The sequence below is a fragment of the Amblyraja radiata genome, chromosome 18 (genome assembly GCF_010909765.2).
Source record: "Amblyraja radiata isolate CabotCenter1 chromosome 18, sAmbRad1.1.pri, whole genome shotgun sequence".
In the NCBI taxonomy this organism is placed as follows: Eukaryota; Metazoa; Chordata; class Chondrichthyes; order Rajiformes; family Rajidae; genus Amblyraja; species Amblyraja radiata.
In genome coordinates this window covers 35,593,054-35,609,813 of record NC_045973.1, presented here as the reverse complement: position 1 = coordinate 35,609,813, position 16,760 = coordinate 35,593,054, and the positions used below count along the sequence as shown (strand labels likewise).

General features: G+C 40.4%; 1 protein-coding gene across 9 annotated transcripts in view; it reads left to right on the top strand.

The window, feature by feature from the left end:
- Window positions 1–16,760, top strand: part of setd5 (SET domain containing 5) — a 145,722-nt gene that overhangs the window by 885 nt on the left and 128,077 nt on the right. Inside the window, exon 1 of one of the 9 annotated variants that reach the window (XM_033037118.1) lies at window positions 747–852. The exons of 4 other annotated variants lie outside the window; for them this stretch is intronic. The gene's annotated coding sequence lies outside the window, so the exon portion shown is untranslated. Of the gene's footprint in view, window positions 1–746; window positions 853–1,039; window positions 1,174–1,576; window positions 1,663–5,054; window positions 5,184–16,760 lie in introns of those variants that run through there. 4 more of the 9 variants (XM_033037116.1, XM_033037120.1, XM_033037119.1 and 1 more) reach the window with 4 other exon arrangements.

Sequence of the window (16,760 nt, the reverse complement as noted above, 5' to 3'; positions counted from 1 at the left end):
AACCTGTTCAAGTATCATAATGATAAAAACGTTTAAGACGTTATCAAAATTATGGAAATATTAGAAGTAACTTGACGTTTTGAATACTTTGTATCATGAAACGTATTTTCAAGTTACATCAGAAAATAAAATAGATTTATTTGGTTTATTGTTATGTCAAATTCGATTGTGGCATCCAGTTTTTCATCAATAGTATCCCAGTAAGAAACAATATCAGAATGGTAGGTAGGATTTCTGTTCCTTTTTTTCGTTGAACAACTATAAATAAATAGTTAGATTATTAGTAGCAGAAAAAGGAAACGCACTTTTTCTTGTATTATTATAGAGCATGGCTTCTTCGAACCACATGGTCTAGAAAGGTGTTCTGGCTGAAGATGACACAGATGTTTGTTTTAGTTTTGCCTGCCTTTAGATGGGTTTTATTGTAGACTTTTGAAATGATTACCATGCAGCAAGTGTAGATGTCTAGGTGAAAAGATGGTTCCTGTATCATAAATCCAAACCTTGTTATAAAATGTGTTAATACTGGCCGTCAGTACATTTTTGTCACTGTTGTTTCTGAGACGCACGACGTTAATTTCTCAGTTGAACCTTTACCTTTTTAAATCGGGGTGGGGGGACTGGGTTGCAAGTCATAACAAACTATACAGTTTGTTGTAAAGCGTAGTCAATTATGTTGTGGAGATTCTGCTCTCCTTTCGATGTTTCTCAGAGGCCTAACAATATATCGCTGTAAACGTTACCCCGCGTCACCAGGAAGCCAAATCCTATGTCTTAAAAAAAGGTCTCCAGACCAAGAATGCCAACTTTGTATCTACGATATTGCTTTCAACGCAGATCCTCTTTTCGATAGTAAGCCGCATAACAACTTACATTTTCTTGGCGTGTAAAATCATCGTGATTATCCATAACCTAAACTCTGACCTAGTTATTTATCCTTAAATCTTCAGAGGTAACTTGTGCCGTGTGTGTGTGTGTGTATGTATGTATGTGTGTGTGTGAGTGAGAGGGGGAGGGGGGGGGGGGGTGTTGGGGGAAGGGTTGGTAGTCTGCTCTTACTGTGTGTTGGTTTTGTCTGAAGGTTTTTTTAAGGTTGGTCTTCGAGTGGTGATTTGAAAGTTATTTGGTTTTAATATCGAATTTCTTGGAAATTGCTTCTGTTGGTATTTAAAGGTAAGAATGGGCATTCACTTGAAGAGGTTAAATGTAGAACGATGGCTTATTATTTCACTGAAATTATTAAGATCTACAGAAGATATAGATTAATTGCAATGATGATATTTTTCGGTGTATTAACTTCCAAAGCTTAGATCTGATTTACTTTATTTAAAGTAATTTAATCCATATTAGTGGTCGAGAAAGCATAACATCGATTATCAGGACCCCGCGTTGTAATTACAGAATTCAAAAAGAGAGAAATCACGTTGGTATTGTGTTCTATTAGTAGAACTGGTTATTGTGTGGACAGAGAATTCGGCTTTATGCTATGCGAAGCTTACTATATGCGGCGTTAGCGGAAATTGAGTCTGAGGCTTTGAAGTTAAGGCAAGGCCCGATATGTCTGGGAAGCAGGATTGCACTTCAGGAGCCTGACACAAATGTTTAGCGCTGAACAGTCGATGCAACACCTGTACAGGTCTTCAGCTTCCTTGGATACGGATGGTAAAAGTGGATTTGTTACGTTTATTTTGTTGTTTGTGGTCAGTAGTGAATTCTCCCATATTGTATTTTTAATAAAAAGGGGGAGGGGTAGTGCAACCACGTACTGGATACTGAAATAGAAATGTTATATATATTAACAGAATCATATATTGCCTGATTTCCTTCTGATAACTGCCTTATTAGTAAGTTTTGAGATTGCTATTTTGAAACTAATGATTAATTTTCTTCAGGAGAATGGAAGCATTTCTGTACAAGAATCAGAGTGGGGGAGGGGATTGATTTTAAATCTAGTTCCATCAGTTCCAGCACTTCGACAGATCCAAGATGTAAAAATGAGTGTTCTTAAAAACATTTTTATTCGCTGATTTCAAAGTCTATAAGGGAAAAGTTAAAAGCCATTACTCATATTTTGGGGTGTTTAGGATTTGTAGGTTGCACACTTGCAGCTTTTCAAATCTGTTTGTGAGAAGCTTGATATCGGAGCTTGCGAAGAGTATGCGAATTACCAGGAAGATACTATTTGATGCTAGCAAAAGTACATATTGTTCAGGAGTCCATATTTTTGTCACGTTCGATACCAGTCTTTGATCCAGGCATTCCATTTTGTGTTTTAATGATCTCGCATCTTACTCAATGTCTTGTGTAGCTGGGAGATTTTAGACTGTTATGACCCTGTCCCAAGAAAAAATGAAGTTCGAAATCAAATGGGGTCTGTGTGACTCGTACATTCCATTAACCATACGTGTGTTCCAAAGCAATGGGTTACAAATGTTAAGATTGTTGCAGACAAACGAGCATTCGTTTATTATTCATTGCCTTCATCTTTATTACCTTGATCAGTAAATACAAAAGAGAACGAAGTTGGTGGATTTGTGACTACGGAACAATCTTAACAGTTTAAAGATTGTGTTGCAGTTGAGGGTGTGGGGGAGGGGAAGGAGCGCCTGTGTAGAATGCCACTTCATTGATACACCAGTGAACGTTGTGATGCATTTCTTCAAGTCACGAGCCGAAATTGCTCCCGGGACTAAAATATATTTTGGAAATTGGTTGAAGTTGTGCATTATTTTATGGTGTTAGGAAATCGATTTTCAAATGCCTTTTTTGTCATTCTCAATGCTTCTGTTTACATTGCTTTTGTGGGTTGTTAAAGCTTACCCCGAACGATGACCTGTCAATGTACATGAAATAACGTTTAATATGTTCCGTTGAAAAGTCGCACACTATATGTGGCGTCGTGGAAGAAACTGGCTAATGGCTTTGGTGAAATTTGATCTTGGATGAAGTTCTCCCGCATACTAATTAACAGGCATTTGCGTTCGTGGTGCGTTCGTCTTGAGTGGAGACTGTTTAAATTTTGGTCACGCTGATAAATTGTCAATCTCTCCGACAATCTTACCGAAGATAAACACATTCTTCACATTTTGCATTATCCCTGTTTCAATGTAGAACAATACGGTAAAATCTTTAAAGCAACTTGGCTTTTTGTGTTTTAGTAAGGAAACTGACTGATAGGAAGTGGATTCGTCGATTGCAGAGGATACGAGTGGATTAGCAAATTGATAAAAGCATTGTTCAATAAATAAATATTGTTCAGGCTGCAACGTCCATATAATTAAGGCACAATGAACATAGAAGATTATAATTGATATATTTTTTAAATAGGCAGTAACATTCAAACCTATTTTGGGCAATAAATACCTATTGGTAGCGGGCCACATCAAGCCTGGAGCTGGAGTACTTGGTTATCCAGTTAGCGCACCGAAGACCTGGGCGGAAGGTGTTTCTATGATTGGCGCCAATGATTACGGGACATAATTTTATTCTATGTAGGGTTTTTAAGGATATAATTAAATTTAGAATACCTTCTTGGAAAACCCGTGAAAAGGGTTTTTATGTAGGCGTTTGAGTAATAGAATAACATGCATATTCAATCCTTGTGTTTTAAGCTCGAATAGGCCTTTCATGAAAATGGCTGCAGTTGCGTCTGAACTGGCTGCTTGGGTGGTTTCTGTCTTGTAGCCTTCGTTTCCATCTGTAGATTCCCGCGAAGAATGTTTAAGTTTTCTGCTATATTTACCAAATTTGAATGGTATTGACCAATTTTTGAAAAGAAGTGGACAGATATCCGAGGAAAAACCTCACGACTGCAAACCTACTTTTTGTAGTACTCCAATGCCCCAACTACATTATTTAATTGTGTTTTATTGGAAACTGAATGGGAGTTGAGGAATTAGGTTACAGGTGCGAAATCATTAATGTACCTCGTTACGAATATAATATGCAAATCCAAACAGTAGATGCTTGAGTTTGTTAGAGAATCCTTTAGAATCCACAATTTATGTATACCATGCGCGAAGGGGGGGGGAAGGAAGGGAGGGGGGGGGAGGGAGGGGGGAGGGAGGGGGGGAAGGGGAGGGGGGGGAAGGAGGGGGGGGAAGGAGGGGGGGGAGGGAGGGGGGGGGGGGAAGGGAAGGGGGGGGAGGGGGGGAAGGGAAGGGAAGGGGGGAGGGGGAAGGGAAGGGGGGGGGGGGGAAGGGAAGGAGGGGGAAGGAGGGAAAGGGAAGGAGGGGGGGGGGGAAGGGGGAGATGTAAAATTATATGCTATTTTCTGAAATGTACTACGTTGTTGGCCTCCACGGCTGGCACGTGATTAATTGTACGTGAAAGGCTAACTAGATTTATTGCAAAAAGAATAATTACCATTGTGGATCTTTTCCTGTGTGCAGCATTTCCGATTGACTGATAATTTAATGTATAATGTCTGGGAAACATGGCTGCATTTCTAAAGATTAAAGCAATGTTTTTGAAGACATCGTCAGCACCTTGATCACATTTTCCAAATTCTAATTCCCCCTCCACCATCCCCGATCTATTTGCCAAGTTTTATGGTTGAGTTTATAAACATCGAGCAAATAATTCAAATTATAACTTTAAAGACAAGTATGTCAAATCAGTCCACCCAGCGAGATAAATTATTTGTCGTTATACGCAAGCTCCTTTAGAAATTAGTTTGCAATGGATTGTTTCCTATGAGTTTTGTATCATGGCGTGTTGACAGAACGCAGTTGATCTAAAGTTAGGTAATTGGTTCAAGTTGCGTTTCCCTTATCCTGCATTAGGATTTATAGTGAGATATGCAAATTAAGTACATCGGCCCCATTTTCTTCAGGTGTTTGGAATGATTCCAAGAGGAATTTCACCGTATCAAGTGTTTGGTTTGTGATTGGCTGATTATTTTCTAATACAATTGTTACATTTAAAATATAAATAAATGTCTCGCGTGCAGATATTGTAGAATTACGCTTGTTTTGTAACTTATAAATTCTGGTGATATCAAATATCGTGTTTTATTAAACACGGTTTCTACTTATCCTCAACCGGAAATCATTTTGGAATGGTGCGAGCCTTACTCCACGTATTCAAATAAGATCAGCAAACATCTCCTTTTTTGGAGAACGCTGCAGCCAAGCGTCTGTTTAGATGTTTGTTTCGACCCGACGTTTAATGTGTTACAAAGCGTAAGGCGAGCATCTTTAAAACTTTTTTTTTAACATTCTGTGACTGATGTTTTCTATTTGGCTGGGTCATATTTTAACTTTTGTCGCTAGTGCTGTTGCCAATGGCGGACATCCCGCCTCCCACCTCTGACCATTCATAGGTGCAACTCCTTGCTCTAAAAGCATTTGACAGAATTTCCTTACCAAAGCTGGATTTGGATAGTCGGGAGGAGGGAAGGAACGCGATGTTGCCGGTTCTATTTTGAGGGCTTACTGAATTAGTGTGATTTCTGAATTAAGGTGATCATTAGGACCAGTAACGCTCTAATATCTGACTAGGCAAGGGAGTACCGGGAAAAAAAAAAAACGATAGATGGGGACTGCTGGGCAGCCATGAATTAGGGACGCCATTTTTTACAGGGCTATGAGCACGTAGATAATCCTTTAAATTTATTTTACGAAATCGATTTGTTTTTAAACGAAAATAGACGTTGAGTGGGAAATGGCTACCCTCACTTTGGATTTTCCTGTGCAATTGTGAGTGTAATGTCACAACGAAACAGAGGAGAGGAATGCGAGGCGTGCGATTGCAGAAACAGCCGGTGCCTGGAGGTGGATTAATGTTCTCAGAGAGATTGCATCATCCTCGCTCCCACTGGGCCTCTAAAACCCTTCCAGCTGTAAAGTAGCCAAAAATAAACCAATTATGAAAGAGCACAAACATAGGCGGCTGATTTTTGCAGCATATGTATAAAGGAACTGCACTGAGGTGTGCCCTTATTCTCTCGATCCTAGCTCTTCGCAGAAAATGGATTACTTTATTTTTCTTGTTTTTAAAACGACCACGATACCCATCCACGCAAATAATAAGGAATGCATGAGAAATACTGCTTCCTGACATTTGTAATTCACCATGCAATTAATCCGACGACCCATTCACGGGTTATTTTTCGAAAATGAAGGGAATGGTTCCAGTTTGCTTTGGGTTAATAGGGACATATTGTACCTATATTTCCCGAACGATTGATGGAAAGAAAGCGATTCGTTAATTTTGAGCCAGATTGTCTTTGCGTGCTGACGTTTAGAAGCATGCGCACAGACTCTAATTGTGTTGCCATTCTTATATCCTTCCTGCGAGGGGCAATCCTAGACGTTTAAAAAAACGTTTATGGTTTCTTATCTACGTTTCCCATAGTTAGTTGTGGAGATTCATACAACCATGAATCCTCTTTAGCACGGAAAACAACAAACTAGGAAACAGCCAGCCAGCAAAATTAACGGCTTTTTTGGGGGGGAGGGAGGAGAATATAAATTGGAACTCCGGAGACGATTGTGAATGCAACCCGACAATACAATAAATCCAGAGCAGCGCCATAGAAATGAAGTTTTAAAACAAAATCTTATTGAAAGAAACAAAGACATATGGAGCAGGAGTAGTCCAATCAGCTTGATCCTTTGACATTTCTTGTGATCATGGCTGATTCTGTATTGGTACCACCATTTTCCTTCTCTCCACTTCCACTGCAGGGGATCTCTTGTCTTGTCATGAATATGTAGGAACAGTCTATGTTGACTGTGCTATACTTAAAAAAACCCTTGCGTGCTGTATTCTCTTTTGATACTTCGTGATTTCAGCAGTTACTGCTGCTATGATTTGAAACGTTATATATTTGTACCTATGCAAGTACTCTTGCATTTTTATTCTTTATATCGAAAAAAAATGGACAAAAGTGACCACGGAGAAAATGGGCAAGAAAACATGAATCATTTTGCAACATTGAACTTGTTTTGTGGAAGCTTGCAGGTTATGCTGATCAAAGCAAAAGAATGGATTGTTTTAAGATAGGAGGATAGGATGTGAGAATTCAAAATTATGTTGGGCTGAATCTTGTTTGAAATGTGTTTGATGCAAAGGTTCAAAGGTTATTTATTGGTCGCATACACCTAGGTGTAGTGAAATGCTTCTTGCCAATGCAGCACATAAAGAAAGAATACAGACATAACATTAATAAGAGATTTAAACATAAAGAACATCCCCCCCACAATGGCTCCCACCATGAGGGAAGGCAGAAAGTCCAGTCCCCAACCCCAGTTCACCCATAGTCGAGCCAATTGAGGCCTCCACAGTTGCCTCTGCGGAGGCCCGATGTTCCTGCAGGGAAGAAAAAGGAAAATTTGGCTTATTTGAAATTATCTCTATTGACTCTCAAGGGAGAATGGTCATAGGAGATTTTATTAAAATGGATTATCACATAAGGACGTTGGAGGCTGTAGAAATCTGCTTGTTTTCCCCATTTTCCTTTCTATGAGCACAAAATGAATGTTGGCATAGCTTCTCCCAGAAGTAGGTGCATGGGCTGTTGTATACTGAACATTTTGAGCCTGAAGGTATATCTGATTTTATTAAAGCTAGACATTTGGAAGAGATTATGTTGTATCCTCAAGGACCTATCTTTTAATCTCAGTATATTGCAACTGGCTGCATGAGACATTTTTTAAATCAATAATGGTTGTCTCACACAATTTAAAAGCAACTTCAGATTTTAGTCTATAGACTTAATGAAAAGACGTGCCTTTCAGAAGAATATTTTCCACTTGCAAAATTTAGTGAATTTGGCATTCTTCTTGTTGCTATCTGTGTTGAGGTCGGCTCATTAGGGACAAATCCTTCTGATGAACAGAGCAACGGGGTGTCAGGTTTTGCTGAATGTGTTACCACATGGACTTTCCATTCACATCACCACTGGTCTATATTGAATTTTGCTGGGACCACTCAGTTCCACACTTCATCATAGCCTTGGCCCAAATGTAGCTCAATTTTAGAGTGAAATGAGTGGTATAACTGGAGTCAATGCACTTTAGGTGTAACATCTCAATTGGTTGCAATCATAATTTGCAGAATGATTTGATGATTGTGGTTATTGAAGGTTGGTTTAGTTTAGAGATACAGCTGTGAAACAGACCCACCGGGTACCTGCCGAATAGCGATCAACACTCCTACACACTAGGGACAATTTAAATTATACCAAGCCAATTAATCTACAAACCTGTATGTCTTTGGAATCTAGTCAGTTATCTCAGCCACGGGACCTATCTTTGAGAGTTCCTGAGAAATGTCAAGCAACATTCACAGCGCATAAGCACGAGGCAATCCATCCAAGCTCATCTCCAAACTTGGAGTCAGCACTCACCTCTGCAACTGGACCCTTGACTTTCTGACCAACAAACTACAATCAGAGAGGATAGGTCAACCTCTACAATAATCCCCAACAATGGTGCCCTGCAAGGATGCATTCTCAGCCCCCTTTTTTACTCTTTATACACCCATGCTGCAGTCAAATGCAAATCCAACTCAATTTACAAAGTCGCAGATGACCCCACCAAACTGGGCTGGGTAGTAAATAATGACAAAACGGGAATGAGATTAAGAATCTCATAACTTGATGCCAAGATACCAACCTTTCCCTCAATGTTGGCAATACAAAGGAGATTGTGATCGACTTCAGAAAGCGAAGCAGTACATACACAGTGCCCTCCATAATGTTTGGGACAAAGACCCATCATTTATTTATTTGCCTCTGAACTCCATAATTTGAGATTTGTAATAGCACAATCACATGTGGTTAAAGTGCACATTGTCAGATTTTAAAAAAGGCGATTTTTATACATTTTGGTTTCACTATGTAGAAATTACAGCTGTGTTTATACATAGTCTCCCCCCCCCCCCTCCCCATTTCAGGGCACCGTAATGTTTGGGACACATGGCTTCACCAGCATTTGTAATTGCTCAAGTGTGTTTAATTGCCTCCTTAATGCAGGTATAACAGAGCTCTCAGTACCTAGTCTTTCCTCCAGTGTTTCCATCACCTTTGGAAACATTTATTGCTGTTTATCAACATGAGGACCAAAGTTGTGCCAATGAAAATCAAAGAAGCCATTATGAGACTGAGAAACCAGAATAAAACTGTTAGAGACATCAGCCAAACCTTAGGCTTATTGCTTATCAACTGCTTATAACATCATTAAGAAGAAAGAGCACTTCTTAACATAATTAAGAAGAAATCGCAAAGGGACTGGCAGGCCAAGGAAGACCTCCATAGCTGATAGAGCTCCATAGAAGAATTCTACCTATAATAAAGAAAAATCCCCAAACACCTGTCCGACAGATCAGAAACGCTCTTCGGGAGTCAGGTGTGGATTTGTCAATGACCACTGTCCGCAGAAGACTTCATGAACAGAAATACAGAGGCTACAGTGCAAGATGCAAACCACTGGTTAGCCGCAAGAATAGGATGGCCAGGTTACAGTTTGCCAAGAAGTACTTAAAAGACCAACCAAGGTTCTGGAAAAACGCCTTGTGGACAAATGAGATGAAGATTAACACATCAGAGTGATGGCAAGAGCAAAGTATAAGAGGAGAGAAGGAACTGCCCAAGATCCAAAGCATACTGCTTCATCTGTGAAACACAGTGGTGGGGGGGGTTATGGCCTGGGCATGTATGGCTGCTGAAGGTACTGGCTCACTTATCTTCATTGATGATACAACAAAAGTTCAAACAAATGCCCCAAAACTCATTGTCCGGCAGTTCATTCTACAGCAAGACAATGATCCCAAACATACTGCTAAAGCAACAAAGGAGTTTTTTTTAAAGCTAAAAAATGGTAAATTCTTGAGTGGCCAAGTCAATCACCCGATTTGAACCCAATTGAGCATGCCTTTTATATGCTGAAGTAAACTGAAGGGGACTAGCCCCCAAAACATGCATAAGCTAAAGATGGCTGCAATACAGGCCTGGCAGAGCATCATCAGAGAAGACACCCAGCAACTGGTGATGTCCATGAATCGCAGATTTCAAGTAGTCATTGCATGCAAAGGACATGCAACAAAATAATAAACATGACTATAATATGACTAAAATAATAAACATTCACATGACATTGCTGTGTCCCAAACATTATGGTGCTCTGAAATGGAGGGACTATGTATAAACACTGTTGTAATTTCAATATGGTGAATCAAAAATGCATAAAATGGCCTTTATTAAAATATGACAGTGTGCACTTTAACCACATGTGATTCTTTTTTCTATTACATATCTTAAATTGTGGAGTACAGAGGCAAATAAATAAATGATGGGTCTTTGTCCCAAACATTATGAAGGGCACTGTATCTTGATGGCGCCAAAGTAGACCTGGTTGAAAGCTTCAAGTTCCTAGGAGTACACATCACCAGCAGCTTGTCCTGGACCAGCCATATTGAAGCAATAACCAAGAAAGCACCCCATGCCTCTACTTCATTAGAAGGCTTTGGAAGTTCGGCATACAACTTTCATCAACTTCTATAGTTGCGCCGTAGAAAGCAAATTATTGGGATACATCACCATATGGTTTGGGAACATCTTCATCCAAGACCACAAGAAATAGCTGAGAATTGTAGACACAGCCCAGATCATCACGCAAACCAACCTCCCTTTCATTGACACCATCTACGCTTCACGCTGCCTCGGCAAGGCCACCAGGACGAGTCTCACTTCGGACACTGTTCTCCCCTCTCCCATTAAATAAGAGGTACAGAATTTGGAAAGTGCATGCCTCCAGATTCATCCCAGCTAGTATCGGGCAACTGAACCATCCTATCACCAATTGGAGAGGAGTTCTGACCTACCTTCTAGGTCATTGGTGACCCTTGGGCTATCTTTAATCAGATTTTGCTGGACTTTATAATGCACTAAACATTTCCTTTATCATATATCTGTACACGGTGAATGGGTTGACTGTAATCATGTATAGCCACTCCGCTGACTGGATAGCATGTAACAAAAACAAAAATGCTTTTCATTGTACCTCAGTACACGCGACAAACAAATCAACATATCCTTTTCCATGAAGAGAGTTTAATCACATAATCATGACATCGAATGGCAACACTGTCACTGAGTCTGCTACCATCAACACCCACAGGTTCATCATTAACTTGAAACTCAACTGGGCAGCCAAATAGATACTGTGACCAGACGTAATGGGTCAGTGGCTGGGTATTTAGCAAATCGGTCATCTTTTCTGCCATCATCAAAGCACAGTTCAGGACTGGTAGAATATTTTCCACTGCCGTAGAAGAGTGCTCTCCCAACAAATATAAGAAGGGTCTCGACCCGAACCGTCACCCATTCCTTCTCTCCAGAGATGCTGCCTATTCTGCTGAGTTACTCCAGCTTTTTGTGTCTATCTTCATATGAAACTTGATACTATCCACGATAAATAAGCCCACATGATTACAATCTTCTCCAACATGAGTAAAGTGTGGAGATGCAAGGACTGCAGATGCTGGAATCTTGAACAAAGCGCAAAGTGCTGGAGGAACTCAGCCAGTCAGGCAGCATTTCAAAGCTTCTGACTCGTGTCTGAAGAAGGGCCTTGATTCGAAACTTGATTTAACCATTCCATCCAGAGATGCTGCCTGGCCTGTAAAGTTCCTTCATTACTTTGTGTTTTATCAGTAAAATAGACAAAGATATTGCAATTACTTATCTGAGATACTCTTAACAGCAACCCCTAAACCTGTAGGCACTTGCATCACAAACTAATAGGCACCTGTGAGCATTATCACTTAACGGCTCCTTTCCATGTCACATTACATCCTGACTTGGAAATATATTGCCATTCCTTTATCGCTGCATGGGTCAAAGCCTAAATTCCACACATAACAACATTGTAGGTGTACTCATAGTTATTCAACAAGGTGGCTCATCACTGCTTTCTAATGAGAAATAAAGGCAGGCCTTGTCAGTGATGTCTGTGGTTGCAAATTTGATTCTAGTAGTTTTAGATAACAGGAAAACTGGAGAAATTATACAATGCAAATATTGTGTTGTCAATTTTCAGCAATTATTGAATCAGTAAATTGCCTGATCCATCAAAATGATCCATAATATGAACATTTTGAGATGGAAGATAGAATTTGGACAATACTAGTTCAAATAATTCAAATAGTTCAAAGTACAACATAGGAATAGACCCTTCAGCCCACAATGTCAGTACTGACCATGATCCCAAACTAAATTATTCCCAAACTAAATTAATCCCACCTGCCTGCACAAAATCCATATCGATCTATTCCCTGCATGTTCATTTGTCTGTTTAACTGCTTTTTAAATGTGGTATCATATCTGCTTCTAACATTTGCCCTGCCTGCACCTATTGTCCATGTGTCGTGTGGTAGTAATAAAAGCATATTTTGTATATTCCCTTTAAACATTCCTCATCTTATTTGCCCACTCTCTAATACTTTGGTACTGGTAAAATAGGTTATGACCTTTATTTATGCCTGTATATACTTCTATCAGGTTGCTCCGCGACTTCCTACACTCTAGCGCAAATAATTCAAAGTTCTCCATCTTCTCTATAGCTGATTCTCTTCTGCACCCACTCCAACACCTTCATATCCTTCCTATAATGTGGTGACTAGAACTGCGAACAACACTCCAACTGTGGCCTAATCAGTTTTATAAAATTGCAAATGACTTGATAACCTTTGCACTCAATATCCTGACTGACATGTCAAGCATCTGTGCACCTTCTTTATCACTTATTCACTTGTTATTCAGGAAACAATGTACTTCTTCCTTAAACATAATCCTCTATATCTCTCGTTTCCCTTATCTCTAACCAGTCTGAAGAATGGTCTTGACCTGAAACGTCACCCATTCCCTCTCTCCAGAGATGCTGCTTGCCACACTTACTCCAGCTTTTTGTGTATTATCTTTGGTTTAAATCAGCATCTGCAGTTCCTTCCTTAAGATCCTTCTGTATATCATTGGTTCTAAGGGTCCTTTTAAATATTATTTTTCTGATCCCCTCTAAACCTTTATCTCTCACCTTAAACCAATGTCCTTTATGAGGAAAATAGACAAATCTACCCTATCTATCTCCGCCTCATAACTTTGTCACCCATCAGCCTCCTCTGTTTGAGGGGGAACTAACCCAACCAATCCAACTCTAACCTGAATGCAACAATCCAGGCAACACCCTGCTGAATCTCCTCTGTATGCTCCTGTAATGTAATCAGGTCTGCATACAATACTCCATATCTTCCGAACCAATTTTTTATAAAGTTGTAAAATGATGTCCCAGCTCCTATGTAGTACAGAACATGGAATTTGCTGACCGTGATAACATTTTATTTAGTTTAGGTTTGTCTGCCACATTTGCCACTATTCTTTTATCGTTTACTAAGCCAAGGAGATGCAGTAACCAGAAGTAACTTGTTGCCATTTTTTAAAAGCAGTGGATAACACATTGAAAAGTGAACAAATAAACTGAAGGTTAACAGCCAGCTCAATCTTGCCTACCTGGTAGCATTTGAAAGGAGCCGAATATTTTATGGACTTTGGGTCAGTACTTCTCTCAAAAAATCAAGCTTTCGTTCAATGGTAAATGTGAAAGTGCTTAGCCCAAATCAAAATAGCATTAAGGTGTGTGTGTGTGTGTGTAAAATGCAAATGACTTAAGAGCTATAAAGCTTTTCAGTGCTTCAGGTATACCTTATTTTCCCTTTTGGAGACCTGACCCAGTAGTATGTACTCCCTTGAAAGGAGTATGTGAGCATTTCACAGAAGCCCTTATCTAAATGTCACCAGAATTTACTTTGCCAAACTCTCTCATTAGACCGGCTGTTGAATTGCTGCTGCAATGATAACTTCTAAAAATAGGGGCATATAAGTGGGAGAATGTTTTTGATTTCTTTTTTATTTTGCTATTAAATAGAAGCACTATTTGTGGAAATAAACTCCTCAGAATAAAATGTGAACAGATTGTGCACTGCATATAATCAAGAAGAAATCTTTAAATTATCTTATTTTTCTTTAAATAGTTAGAATTTAATGTGCTTTAAAGTCTACGGGGCGTCAGTATTGAAAATATGGTAAATGTTACACAATTAACACCTCCCACACCCTGGAAAGTGTCCTAAAAATTTGCAGTGAGTTAGGGAAGCGGGACACGGTGACCTCAGCACACGGATGTGGAGGGGCTGCTGTGGGAGACTGGTTGCAGTAGTCACAGGTTGTGGTGTTGGTGGAGATGGCCACTGGAGACCAAACAGCAGCTGTTGGGTGAGCAGATTGAGCACAGCTGCAAAGAGCGGCAGTGAAAGGAATCAATAGCATTGCGCGGGGCCAGACCGACCTGCACATCATTGATCCAGTGCCGCCAGGAAACGGGGCCTGAAAGTGAAAAATAAGATTGCTTATCTACTTGGGCCAAGATTAGACTTTTCAGAGACTTAAGAATTAGAAGTTGCATGATGGTGCTGGAATGAAGCGATTCTTTGTGTGTTGTCCCAGAAGAGGATCTACTTACAATAATTTAGCTCTCTTACTTGTGAGTGATAGTACACATGATTAGGATGATTTGACTGGATAGCACACAGGGCAGCTTTTCATTGTATCTTGGTACACATGACAATAATAAACAAAACTAAACTAATCACCTTTAGGGTGTAAACTAGAGAAAATGTATCATTTCCTAATTTCTCTCCACTCCTAGCATATATCATTTTCCAGAACCATTTTTCTCTGCAACAAAGTTTGTGATCTGGAAAAAATGTGATTTCTGCACTTCTCCCTCCCTACTTTGACCCACCCTCTTGCATGACTAATCATTTTCCTCTTAAAAACTTTAATGTGGGATATATATTGATTTATATATTGGTTTATGATTGTTATGTGTACCGGCATAAAGTGAAAAACTTCTATTTTGCATGTGCAGTGGGTGCAAAAGAACAGACTTCAGAATAGAGAGAAAGTGTGGATTAAAAAAAGCACGTGTCAGAATGAGAAAGATTGGAAGGTCGAGAAATTCACCCCTAGCATACGAGAGGCCTGTTCAAGTGTCTTAACAGTGGGGTAGAAGCTGAGTTTGTACTTGAGCGGATGCTCTGTACTTCCATGCTTTTGTTCCTTCTGTCCAACTGGAGTGGGGAGAAGAGAGAATGACTGAGGTGCGTGGAACTTGATATGTCAGCTGCCTTCCTGGGGCAGTGTGGTGTAGGGAAGGGGGGGGGCTGGTTTGTGCAATGGACTGGGCTGCATTTGCAACACTGATTTCCTGCAGTCTTGGACAGAACAATTGCCACACCAAATGTGATGCATTGGGATTGGATGCTTTCAGTGGCGCATCTGTAGAAATTGGTAAGAGTCATTGGAGACATGCTGAATTTCCTTAACCTTCACAGGACGTATGTGGCATTAGTGTGCTTTCTCGGCTGTGGCGTTGATGTTGCTGGACAAGGACAAATTATTGTTGATATTTACACCAGGGAATTTGAAGCTCTCGACCATCTCCAGTTCAGTACCATTGATACAGACTAGGATGTGTAACTCACCTTGCTTCCTGAAGACAATGACCAAGTCCTTTATTTCGCTGATATTGAGGGACAACCTCCCTCAGCTTCCATGTTCTGAGGCCACCATGTTCAGCTTTCCAAACTCACCACAAAATTGCTGGCTTGACACCATGCTATTAAACTCTCTGTATTCTTCCTGTACTCCTCATCATTGTTTGAAATTGGCAACCACTGCAGTGGTGTCATCTGCAAACTTGCAAATGGATTTAGAGCAGAATTTTGTACGCTCAATTGTGAATATGTAGGGAATGTAGTATGGGGCTGAGAACACAGGCGTGTGGGGTACTGATGTTGAGAATTATTGTGCAGGCTGTTTTGTTGCCGATCCTTACCGATTGCAGCCTATGGGTCAGGAAGTCACGGATCCCATTGCAGAGGGCAGAGAAGGAGGAGAGCTCATAGGGGGGAGAGGTGATGAAACCTAGTTCTAGGAGTTTGGGGATGAGTTTGGTTAGAATTATGGTGTTGAAGGCAGTGTCATAGTCAATAAATAGGAGTCAGACTTGGGTGTCCAGATGATCCAGGGTTGAGTATAGGGCTAGGGAGATGGCATCTACAATGGACCTGTTGTGACGGTAGACAAATTGCAGTGGATCAAGGCTGTCTGGGAGGCTGGAGTTGATGTGCATCATGGCCAGCCTCTCACAGCTCTTCACGATGAAGGATGTCGGAGTCACTGATTGGTAGTCACTAAAGCATGCTAGCTTGTCATTCTTTGGCATTGGGACAATTGCAGTCTTAAAGCAGGCGGGAACCTCAGAATAGAGTAGGGAGAGGGTAAAGATGCCTGCAAATAATTCTGCCAGCTGGTCCGCACATGTTTTAAGAGCACAGCTGGGGATTCCATCTGGTCCAGTTGTTTTCTATGGATTTGTTCTTTGGAAGACCGATCTGACATCAGTTTGGTGACTGTGGATGCAGGTGCTCTTAATGCTGTCAGAGCAAAGGATGTCATTCCTTTAACATTTTGAAAGCGAGCATAGAATGCATTGAGCTCGTTGGCAAAGGGTCCATTTCTGCTATTGATCCTGTCTGACTTTGCTTTGTAGCCTGTTATAGCATGCACTTATGTCTGTGTAGTTAGTTTATAACTCTAGCTTGATCTGCAATTGTCTCTTGGCATCACTGATGGCTTTGCAAAGATCATGCCGAGATTTCTTGTACAGATTGGGATCACCCGACAAGAACACCTCAGA